Genomic DNA, 12,176 nt, shown 5'->3' on the forward strand with positions numbered 1-12,176 from the left:
ATCTTGGCACCTTGTCTCTTGCCCCGTTGGGTACGACTTTTAGGGGTGAATGGGTAATTTTTCAATGGCTGGGGTGATTACCACGGTCACATCCTATTGACAGGAGGAGACCCGACTCCCGTTTTTTAGAGTCAACGTTGGGAGGGAATGGTGGTACACCCCGGTCTTGCTTGGAGCCCGGGCCACAGTTACGGCTCCAGTAGAGGTCGGCGTTTGAATAAGTAATTATACGATTGTTTATATTTATCCATAACCGAGAACTATTCAGAAATATTCGAAAAAATGATTAATTTTGCATGTTAAATCGTTGTTTAATCGTATAATTTATTCGTATAAAACAAATAATACTAATTTTAATGATTAATTGAAATTTTTGCGGTTAATTTATTTGTTCCGCCGACCTCTAGGCTCCAGTAATTGCTGCGTGGGAGTCTCGGTTCCGGTCTATTTTTTCAGGTTTTTCCACCTTAGAGGCCTGTTTTTACATTACGTTTCCCTTTCATTTTATTCGCCGTGTGACGAGACTTAGATGTGCTCGCGGGTTCCTCCAACGCCGCCGCCCTTTCGGTCGCGCCGTACCTCAGCCAATTGTGTCACCACATTCTGCACAATATTCGCCAAGGCGATGTCGACGTCTCCGCGCATACTATTAAGGTTAGACTGCCATTTATCTTCGTTTTTCATAATCTGAACGTCCGTATAAGCTGCCGTGCACGCTTAGCTTTCGATGTTTAATTTGGCTAGCGTATCTCTCATTTCAACTTGCCCTTGTGCGACCTCATCTCAGTTTTTCGTAATTTCCGATAGTACGTTTCCAAGCCCACCCGGCACCGATTGTATTTCCGACAATACTTTTGCCAGCTCACCCATTATTACCGAGTCAGGGTGGTTGGGGGGCAACTGCTCTCCTGTATTCGTGGATTAGGGGTGGCATCTGTGTCGGATAAGGGGACGTGGGAACGAGGTTCCACGCAGCTCCCCAGTTGACAATGAAATATTGCCCTTTGATCTTCCTGTTTGTACAATTAGTCTGTTATCGTAGCACAAGATTTATTAATCCAATCTCCGCATGAGTTCCACTGAATCCAACGCCAATTGACATTTTCAATGTCTCCACAAATTTTACAGTTTTCTCTTTCTACCTGATTAACGTCCTTCCCAGCCGCAGCCATCTCCGGCGTTTTCGCAGTTGTTTGTCCCGTCTTACCACGCCGCTATACCTACTTCGCTAAGTCTAACAGAGCACGATGCGAACACGATACACTACGAAACCACTCTTACTCACGGTAATTTATTCAAATAACGGATGCTTATAGATTCCGTATGTCATTTGTACATTCTACAAATATAATTATCTAATAGTTATACTTTATAATACCTGAGAAGAATCGACACGTGCTTCAACATCAACCGTCGTTATAGCGCCATCTTTCCACGTGGGTAGTGGTGCTGCCATCTAGAGTAGCATTCTATCATTGGTAGGTGGCGCCATAGATATATGAAATAGAATAGATCCATGATTAAATCCGGGGATGGCACGACAGCGACAGCTAGCAGATAGATTTACTAGGGAATATCGTGCCACGATATCTGTTGGAGAGCAAAAAATTATTAAAACTGTCACATGACTCTTTATCGTCGGCTTGGCTTGGCGGTCAAGAGGTGCCAAGATAGAAAAATTATATTGTACAAAAAAATTTATTTGAAATTGTAAGAAAAAACGTCTATTAACTTAATGGAAACCAATAACGAAACGTGGTAATTATTATTATGAACATAAATATTGATATACATTTATTTTCTTGCGTTTGGGTAAGAACAACAGGCTAGCCATAGATGAGTATGGGACATTTCATTAAAGGCAAGGTGATAAATTATTCTCCTTGAAACCAAATTAATTTTGAGAGTTTGTGCTTTATATGCCTTGGCCTTTCAATTGCAGAATTTTACCTTTTGCTGATTTGTGGAGTCTGACTTTGCTGTATAAATGTATAATTTTCTTAATCAGACTTATGCGATGATGTTCGATACCCACTTCGGCATCAAACATATGTTCATAAAGATCTGATAAAATTTCGATATAATTCGCAGAACTGCAAGCTCAATGGCCAAAGAGATCTTATTACATTGCATCGTTACTGTTACATTTTGACGAAGGCATTATTGTGTAAGGCGACATATTTAATAAACACTTTTTGAAGATTTATGCAAACCACCATTGTTCTTGAGTTGAGTGAATCTTGAATGCCTGTTGTAAAAGTAATTGTGCTCATTTGGTTGATATTTGAGTGCTTGCAAACAATTTTCACCCTTTAGGATCTTGCATAGTTTTGAAACCATGAAGCCAGCAATGTAGAAAATCATATTTTCTCGGACAATTTCCGTTCCAACTTGTAATTTCTTTATTTAAAATAAAATAATTATTATTTTGATAAGATTGTTTTTTTAAACCTCAGTTGGAATTGAGTTGTTAATAAGTCTCCGTTTCCCATTTTTCAGTTGTATTTTACTAACAAGGAAATGGTCACCACACAGAAAATCGTCTTTATATAGAGACCAGTCCCTCCGATTTACAAGCGTCTATCCATTTTAACAGTATTTCAGATTTCGAAAAAAGAAATTGTTGTAATACCACTCAGACCAGTGAAAATGTTAAAAACAATTGTAGGTCAATATAACTAATAACACAAATATTTTGTCACACGTATGAAATAAACTTTTTTATTAATTTCAAAATAATTCTGACATTTTGCAAAAGCGCCATTTTTAACTATATTTACCAAAACAATAATTCCGATCAAAAGCTCTTTTCATTTTGGGGACGCAAAAATATCTACTAATATACCTAATTCCAATTCACGGTATTTCATAGTCACCGATCGATGGAATTTCACGCGCTATTCACAATTATCAATAGATGGCACTATACAGACTTCCCCAGTAAAATATCTGTCGTCCGCTAGCTGTCACTGGCGTGTTTTCTCAAAGGGCCTACTCCAGCGCAGGGTATCTAGAATATTTGTATATTTCTAGCTATATCTATGTGTTTACCGCCTCTTTTGGAGGTATACGGGCATATAGGGCAGGAAAACCGTTTTTACCTACAGTGTAGTGTAGAAGTACGCCAAGATTACTGGAGATTTTCACTAATATCAGGAGTAAAGAAATGACTCGCCTGTTCCCTCCCCTTTCTGGAGTTTTCACGTGGATGAATACAACCAGAGAGGGATCTACCATAGAAATCCCATTGGGTGGAATGCTGCCTCGTAACTGAGAAATAGCCAAACAGCCGTCGGAGATGATCGACCAATATCAACCAATCAGAACTCAAAGAGTGACTACCGCCGGTAACGTGTGACATCTAGCTTGAGTTCTTAATAATAATAAATTACTTATAGGGAAACTTTAGGAGACGATGCGCGAAATATTCGTGACGTCACGCGATTTGAAAATATGCACAGTGTTGCCAGAAAACTTTGGCTGGCGTTGGCGGCCATACTGGAGGCTCTGACTCGGATTTAAAGATGGGTACAGTGGAAGTTAAAGAGAAAATTACCCTAGAATATTTAGAGAGTCTTCCGTTAGATGTGAATAAAGGTACGCTGAAAAACTAAATTTCATGGATAATAAGGATCCCTATAAAAAGATTGCAAAGAATTCGATGCTGACGAAGAGCGCCAAGGCTTAGAGGATTGTGTAAAGTATTTACCTCCTGTAACATTTGGAGATCTTTACATTTATTTAATATCTGGAATTTCGCCTTACACGCAGCAAGAATTGCGAAGCTATAAAGGCATATAATCAGTTCCTGAACGGTTTTGTGCGAGATGTACGAGTTAAAACGTTTAATAAATCGGGAAATGTAGTCGTTCGAAGCTTGGTAAGTTCTTAACTGTCTTGAATATCAAAGTAGAAAATTTAATTAAATTTACAATCTACAGTTTATTTCAGGTTATGCATTCGCAACAACTTCGGTACAAACCGTTGGACTGTTGGATCATCGCTGACAAGGGACGAGCGGTGACTTGTGGTCACTGTACATGCATTGCAGGTCTTAATGAGTGTTGTACTCATGTCGCGGCTCTCCTATTTTATATAGAATATGCTGTCAGGTACAGAGAAACTGTTAGTTGTACTGGAGAGAAGGCAAAATGGGTTGTCCCTGTTACAAAAACCATTTCGTACTTCCCCTTTTGGAAAGCGGACATTACCTCAGCAGAAACTAAAAAGAAACTGGTAGATCACAGTTTAAGAATATAGAACCACCAATAAAACCGAAAAAGGACATACGAAAACAAAAAGAAGTGCCGGTTATTAGCAACGAAGAATTTGAAGCTTATGCTGAGAATAATTTTTTAAAGCAAACCCAAAAAGTGTTTTTTTTTAGCATAACTCCAAAATATCAAGATCGATTTATTCCAACATGCCTTACTGTAATTCAAAATATCCACCAATGTAAGCCAAATTGTTTGATGAAGAAAATGAAACTGCGGAAATGGACGGATAGCTCTACAGATTGAAATGCAAGGAGGGTGTCAATTCCGTTACAACAGATAGCAAGCACGAGGGCTGTCTTCACCTATGACATAGACGTTTCGGTCTTAGAGACTCAAAAGCTGTTAAGAAACTGAATGACCAAGAACTGGCAATTGGGGTTCAATTGCGGAATTGCAAATCCAAGATTCTCTGCGAATGTTGCGTTAAAGTAAAAATGACCGTTTCCGAAAGAAAGAGAAACTTCAAGTTTCCAACCATTAGATTTAATTCATACCGATATCTGCGGTCCAATGAGAACAGCCACGTTCAGCGGAAACAAGTACTTGCTTACCTGTATCGATGATCACTCAAGATTTACGCACACGTATCTTATAAAGAACAAAAACGAAGTCCTGGAAAAACTGAAGGAGTACATCGCCTTGGTCTCTAATAAATTCTGAAGAATACCAATCATGATCCGTTCCGATAAAGGAGGCGAGTACGTTGTTAAAGAAATCAAAGACTACTTGAGGATGAAAGGAATTGAACCAAGAATTCAGCACATAAGAGTCTTTGGCAGTAAAGCGTTTGCTCAAGTACCCAAGGAAAGACGCTCTAAATGGGACGATAAAGCAACCGAATGTATCTTTGTGGGATATGGATCCGCTACCAAAGGCTATCGTATACTAAATCCTGAAACCAATAGGATTAGCTTGAGGTGAAATGTGCCATTGGATGAAGGCGATTCCGTTTCCAAGATCTCTCACGAGCCAGAAGGGGATATCACGGCATCTACTCAGAAACCCACGACAGACTACGTAATCAGTTCCAATGAGAGCGCCGAGAAAGAATCCCCAGTTACCTCAGAGTCCGATGAAACTGGCACCAGTATTGAAGACGAGGATGATAATAAAACTACACTAAGACGTTCCACGAGGTCAACTAAAGGGATTCCACTAAATCGGCTTACTTACAAGGCAACAACTGAGCACGAACGACCACCTGCCAGTTGGGGCGAAGTGATCGGCATGCCGAAACGTGAGAAGACCAAATGGGTTCAAGCCGCTGACGATGAGATGAGATCACTCGAAGGACTTAAAACGTGGGAACTCGTACAGCTACCAGAAAGCCTAAAAGCAATCGGATGCAAATGGGTGTTCAAGACGAAATACGACCAGAACGGACAAGTACAGAAGTAAAAAGCAAGACACGAACATGCAAGTTCGACACTTTGACGTGAAGACCGCCTTTCTCCATGGGGATATAAAAGAAGACTTGTACAAGTATGCAAGCTCAGGCACAGAATATACGGTCTTATACAATCCGCAAGAGCTTGGAATAAGCGAGCTAATGAAGTTTTACTCAGCGAATGATTCACTAGAAGCAAAGCCGATCCATGCCTATACAACAGACAAGAAAAGGACATGACTTGGAGCTATGTACTTCGACGATATGCTTATAGCCAACAAGAGGGACGACGTAATTGACTCCATGGCAGACCGATTGAATGCTCACTTCAAATTGAAAGATCTCGGTGAGGTCTCTACTACCTCGGTATTCAAGTTCTAAAGACAGACAATGGCAGTTATTAACTCCACCAGTCTACAAAGTTCAAGCATATGCTAGAGGACTTCAAGTTGCAGGACGAAAAGCCTTTGAAGACTAGATGGAGAAGACGACGCTATGCCTAATAATTCTCTTTATCGTCAAGCCATTGGAGTATTACTACATTTCGGCTCTGTATCGAGACCTGATATCGCCAGCGCAGTCGGGATTCTTTGCCGAAGAGTTTCGAATCCCCGAGAACGGGATTGGGCAGCTGCTAAACGAGTGATGCGGTACCTCAAAGGTACTACGGATGTCGCACTACAGCTCTCATCAACGTCGACGTTGGATATAAAAGGCTACGTCGACGCCGATTGGGCTGGGTATCAAAAGGAACGAAAGTCAACCAGCGGCCACTTATTTCAACTCGGCAACCGCATGGTGTCATGGTCAAGTCGAAAACAGACAACAGTTACGTTGTCCTCAACCGAGGCTGAATACGTCGCGGCCTCTAACGCAGCCCAAGAGATCATATGGTTACGTCAATTACTAAAAGACATGGGTCAACGAGTATCTTCTCCAACGACACTCTACGAAGACAACCAAGGGTACATCAAATTATCGTTGACTGAGAGAACCAATGCCCGCACCAAACATATCGACGTAAGACATCATCTCCTTTCGCGACTTGCAAGAACAATGAACTGTTGACGTCCAGTATCGTCCAACCGAGGAGCAGGACTGGCGCTAGGATTTTCGGGCCCCAGGTAATTTTTACTCCAAAATTTGTTTTTTGGAAATAGTTAGATAGTTTAAGTTAGGCACCCGTTCCGGCGGCCCCTTTCGGTGGCTCGAGCCCGGGGTACTTTTGCCCCGCTTACCCCCCCCCCTAACGCCGGCCCTGCCGAGGAGATGACAGCCAATATGCTTACCAAGTTAGTGACTGGGATCAGACTTAATCACTTGATGATTAAAGCAGGACTTACGAGACGACATCGAGAAGGGGTGTTAGAGATAAGCGACCCCGCCTCTAACAATAACCTTTAAACCTTATCGAGATTTACTGTTTTTTATGCTATGTATATATATACGAATATCTAATTTAATTTGTCATTCCTCGCCTAATAAATATGTTTCGTTAAACTATTGCCTCGTTCCTCACTCTGCTGTAACTTAGTGGTGGTTTTCTAACAACTATTTCATTTAATGATCTCCTTGTTTATTGTGAAACAATTAACGTCGAATTTTCATATCGTCAAGCCGACAATGCAGATAAATATACAAGACTTCAATCGAAAAATAAACTCTGGCATCGGATTCGGGCGGGTAGAGTTACTGCTTCAGTTTCCAAGAATGCCACTAGTACGGATCAAGCTATGCCTTCCATCTCACTAATCAACATCATTTGTTATCTGAACTCGAATTTTTTTGAAACTCAAGCCACCAAATGGGGATCAAGTATAAAAGATACTGCTAGAAATAAATACAGAACTTACATGTCCGAAAAGCATCAGAACTTTCCGGTACGAAATTCAAGATTATTTTTAAACGTAGAAATTATGTTTTATTCAGAGAAAACGGCATGGTATTAGAAGAAATCGAGACATCACAATGATCATCCATCTAACCGTTCTATAATCACCAACCTTTATAATCGACAATTGACACCCGGCGAAACTTCTCTACTAGAAAAGGGTCTTAACTTCAAACCAACACAAACCAATCCCAATATCAATGATATCTATGCTACACCTGAAAATTTCTTACGAACTTCTAAACCATCCGATCAAGATAAACAGGAAATAAGGAGTCTAATAAAAAATTCGTTCAAGCACGGGAAACAAGTGAAAAACTTAACTCCATCAAATCTAAACAAAATTGAAAGAACAGCTCTCAAATTCCTTAAAGAAAATAAGGACATTATTGTTTTAGAAGCGGATAAAGGTAAAAAAGTAGTTGTCATCCCTTACAAAAAATCAATAGAAACCATTTGTTTTTTTTTTCACATTGGTAACGAGTAGTTGGTTCCACTTGTATTTTTAGACCATTCCCATTAGTTTCCACTTGGTATTGTTGATCATTGGCGGCTAAAGAAGGCTGGGTCCCCGGGGCGGCGGCGGTGTTTTGTGACACCCCCCAGGACCATGCAGAAGTTTTCACGGGTCCGTCTTCTTCAAGTTTAATCGTTCTGTTTTGCACCCCCCCCCCCTCGAGCTTCTCCGATGGCACCCCTGGCCCCCCCTTACGCCGCCACTGTTGTTGATGGATGAAATTGGTATTTTTGTTGGTTCTAAATGGGATATTTTGTTTATCCAATTGTTGGATAGAGTTGATTATGATCACAAGATGGCTGAGTCTTAAGATAAGAACAATTACTTAAAGCTAAAAAAAGACTGTACTCAGGACATTGACAGGAAACTTAGGATTATTATAAATCAAGCGGTGAATTCAAAAGAACTTACGGAAAAGGAGAGATTTAGATTCTATATTGACAATTTTCAGACCCCTGATATTTATGGAAAACCCAAAATTCATAAACCGAATAACCCACTACGAACTTTAGTAGCTTCATATGGAAACCCAACGTACAACACGGGAAATATTTTATGTAATATAATTTCCCATTTAATTGGAAACAATATTTCTTGTTTAAAAACTCTGAAGATTGTATTCAAAAACTAAAATCCTATTGCCCTGTCTTATCCCAGAATGACGTCTTAGGGAGTTTTGACGTATAAAATTCTTTAAAAGAAGAAGCTCATGGATTGTCAAATTAAATTAAAAGAAACCCAGCTGCAAAATGGCCGGGTTAGCGGAGAGAGCTTTAGGCCCTCGAAAGGCCTTTGTCAATCTAAAGTAAAATCTAAAAACCATTAGTATATATACTAAAAGTTAAAAAATTAAAAACATCAAACATTTTTGTTGTAAAAAATGTCACGACCGATTTTTATAAAATGTCCCCCCATAATTTTGCCTCCAAGCGGCCTTCGTCCAAGTTCATATTATCCTGATGTTTTTTAATAAATAAACCATCAATAAATTTCCTTTTAAACCAATTTTTCTCCGAGTATGCAATTTCCACCCCATTGAAATCCATCTTATGATTATCACCCGTAGAGTTCCAAATATGATGGGCTAACCCATTCTCCATGTCACCTCTAGCCACACAGTTCTTATGTTCACTCATTCTCAATATTTTTTAGAGCAACTACATTCTAATTTATAAACCACGCCACTGTGTTGTCCGACCGGTACTTTATTATCAGGTTTATTTTTGTTATTAAGAATGTTTGTTAAAATATGAGTGCTGCTACTGACCAATTTAACGTTGTATTTTTGTTTTAAAATTCTACCTGCCTTTTCTGTTTTTTCTTTTATATATGGTAAAACTAACGGTCTGTCTTTTGGTGGCTTTTGACTACTGTAGTTACGAATATGGTTATAATTAAATATGTTATCAATGCATTTTTCTGGGTAATTGGAGTTTAATAATTGCAGTTTTAATTTAGCTTTGTCAGCACAGGGATTATCGGAAAACGATTCCACACGAGCTTTTAAACCTTTTACTAAGCCTAATTTTACATGACGCGGGTGGTTAGAAAAATAATTCAAAAATGCGTGGCTATATGGGTGGGTTTTTGGTAGAGGGAGCAAGTGAGAGTTTCAGTATCACTGACTCTCTCTACCATTACATCGAGGAAGGGCAACCTTCTATCAACTTCTATTTCTAACGTGAATTTAATAAATGGGTCAATGTCATTAAAAATTGGTAATAAATCTTCAAAGGAATTTTTCGTTTTTGTCCAAATTATAAAAATGTCATAAACATACGTAACCAAGTTTTTATGTTGCGAACTAAGCGCGGGTGCTTAAAAATTGTCTCCTCAATATATTCCATATATAAATTAGCTAAAATGGGCGACAGTGGATTACCCATTGCAAGCCCCTTCGTCTGACTATAAAAGTCGCCGTTAAATTCAAAGTAGGTGTTAGCTATACATACGGATTGCACACTTAAGTTAGTCTTCTGTAGTAGAGTTTTATCAGAAAGCAACCTCCCTCGAAGAACATTCAAAACACCGTCAATAGGTACATTAGTAAAAAGGCTAACTACATCTAAACTAAGCAATTGGTCTTTGGTGGATAATTTCAAGTTTTTAATTTTGGACACAAAATCAGTAGAATTATTTAAATTTCTTTCATTTCCTACTGATAATAAAGTACCGGTCGGACAACACAGTGGCGTGGTTTAAAAATTAGAATGTAGTTGCTCTAAAAAATATTTTGGAGAAATTAAGCGAAAGGTAAATACAAGAATTAGTGAACATATAAGAACTGTGTGGCTAGAGGTGACATGGAGAATGGGTTAGCCCATCATATTTGGAACTCTACGGGTGATAATCATAAGATAGATTTCAATGGGGTGGAAATTGTATACTCGAAAAAAATTGGTTTAAAAGGAAATTTATTGAGGGTTTATTTATTAAAAAACATCAGGATAATATGAACTTGGACGAAGGCCGCTTGGAGGCAAAATTATGGGGGGACATTTTATAAATATCGGTCGTGACATTTTTTACAACAAAAATGTTTGATGTTTTTAATTTTTTAACTTTTAGTATATATACTAATGGTTTTTATATTTTACTTTAGATTGACTAAGGCCTTTCGAGGGCTGAAAGCTTTCTCCCGGGTTTCTTTTAATTTAATTTGACAATCCATGAGCTTCTTCTTTTAAAGAATTTTATATAATTTTACCATGGAATTTAAAGGTTTTAGTATTTAAGTTTTGATATAACTGATATGTATGGTAGTATCCCAATAACTGAGGCCCTTAAAATTATTGGAATCTAAATTGAGAAATTACTCTAGTTTATCACAAAGATCTCCTCTTAAAATTAATACAATTCTGAAGCTTTCGGAATTATGTTTAAATAGTACTTATTTTAACTTTAATTCCCAATTTATAAACAAAATGACGGCCTAGCAATGGGGAATCCATTATCACCGGTTATAGCAAATCTCTTCGTGGAAAATCCAGAGGATACCAATACATTTTTGGGTCGGACATGGACAAAAATCATTTGGCTTGCTGGCTTCGTTTTATGGATGACTAGCTTTAATACCCGGCTTCGCCCGGGGTCTTTTTGATTTGTACGTAATAAAAGAACGGTACCATAACAAAACCGACTTCAGAAAACTTCGTATTTTTATTTCCTTCTAATAATTCTTCGTAATAACTTTTGGGAGAGCTAACAATTCTCGACTTTTAATTTCCAAATGACTTGTGTTGAGTCCGTTGAAGAGCCCCCAAATTATCCTTTTACTAATTCCAAATTATGCGCCAATAATATTTCATATACATATGCATGCGTTTAAATTATTTTTACTTTTTAACAATATAATTTAGACAGCGTTATATTTACGAATTAATGGAACTAAAGTAAGACCAAAGAACAAAGTAGTAAAATTTTCACTAAATACGCGACATTTTTCAACATCCCCCCCCCCTAATATCACGTGCGGTTTTGCAAAATTCGTATTTTTTGTGTAAATACGTAAAGGCCCAAACACACATACGGTTCACAAGCGATTTCTCCTGCGAATTTTCACGCACGCGCCCATGCGCCATGACTTCCATTCTATTTAATTCACGCGACGCGACGCGATTTGCCAGCGAAATTTCGCGCGCGAAGGCTATGTGTACATCCGCCTTAATTTGCGTTGGATTTATTTATTTATGCGCAGAGGTGTTATTGTGTAGGATTAGGCATCATGTTTTACTTAATTTTACCCAGTTTTATCACAATTTTACACTGCTTCTTGCGGGGAAACAAAATACGTGATATTTGCCGAAAACCCCCCTCTCCTCCACGTGAGATTGGGTGAGATTGAGCTCGACCCCTCACTCCCCTAAACGCCTCACGTAATTTATGGACGCTCCCCTATGGGCGACTAAGAAAAACCCTTCCCGTCAAAACCTCCAGCAAAGAGGTGAAAGTCCAAAGTCGAGTAAAATAAAACTGAAAATTGAATTAGATTAATAACCATGTCAGGTATTTGAAATTAGGCGCGTTTAGTTGGAAATCAGGCCCTGAACATTGAGTTAAAATTTCAAAGCTCTAGAGCTGACCGTTCTCGAGTTTTTAGGAACA

General features: G+C 38.7%; 1 pseudogene; it reads left to right on the forward strand.

Moving 5' to 3' along the window:
- Positions 1-6,159: 6,159 nt before the first annotated feature.
- LOC149940510 (uncharacterized) lies at positions 6,160-6,732 on the forward strand (annotated as a pseudogene).
- Positions 6,733-12,176: the final 5,444 nt, after the last annotated feature.

This window comes from Leiobunum rupestre, chromosome 6 (assembly GCF_980474605.1).
Source record: "Leiobunum rupestre chromosome 6, qqLeiRupe1.1.hap1, whole genome shotgun sequence".
Lineage (NCBI taxonomy): Eukaryota > Metazoa > Arthropoda > Arachnida > Opiliones > Sclerosomatidae > Leiobunum > Leiobunum rupestre.